The sequence below is a fragment of the Vespula pensylvanica genome, chromosome 2 (genome assembly GCF_014466175.1).
Source record: "Vespula pensylvanica isolate Volc-1 chromosome 2, ASM1446617v1, whole genome shotgun sequence".
Taxonomy (NCBI): Eukaryota; Metazoa; Arthropoda; class Insecta; order Hymenoptera; family Vespidae; genus Vespula; species Vespula pensylvanica.
This window is the reverse complement of record NC_057686.1, coordinates 9,255,956-9,256,726: the sequence shown is the minus strand read 5'-3', so window position 1 is coordinate 9,256,726 and position 771 is coordinate 9,255,956.

Genomic DNA, 771 nt, shown 5'->3' with positions numbered 1-771 from the left:
GCCATAAAGTTCACGAACGAAGGAACAAACATCTTTACTTCTATCTAAATCACGTTACGCGTTCTCACGTCACGATTAGTTTCCACAAGTAATTCACGTGCCCTGACTAGGTTATTCGATTTTCTAGATATATCTATATATGTATGTATATATGCGCACGTTTCGCTGTCCTACGACTTCTCTAATTTAGATAAAAGACCGGTCTTTATTTGCTTTCTTTTCGCGCGACCGAATTCCTGAATGTGCTCTCGAATCTGCCAAGCAATTCACGAAAACGTAGGGAAAGTCGTTTGATTTCCTATTCCTGTTCGTAAATAAAATATTACGAAAATATGATAACGATGTCTATAAAAATATGTGGCACGGCCGATCGTTTGTTATAATAAATAGAAGAAATTACTGGTTTCACGAGGAATGTTTTAATAATCTTTACGGTGGAGAAGGCTAAGGTGATTCTCGAACACCTTTAACTTAACCGCGCCACGGGCTTTCGAAATGTCGACGATCTTCGGCTCAGACCGTTACCTCTTCCGTGGCTTTCGACATTGCAAAGGAGGTAAGGTAAGAGCTCGATGTCGCCGAGAGCGAAGCTTGTATTCTACGTTTCAACCTAATTGATGTCGGCACGCCTAATTGCTCCTTCACCGGTTGTCTAATTGGTACCATACCGAACTCGCCTCCTGTTTTTCTTTTTCTTTTCTCTTACTACCTTCTAGAGGATTGTTTCTCTCTCTCTCTCTCTCTCTCTCTCTCTCTCTCTCTCTCTCTCTC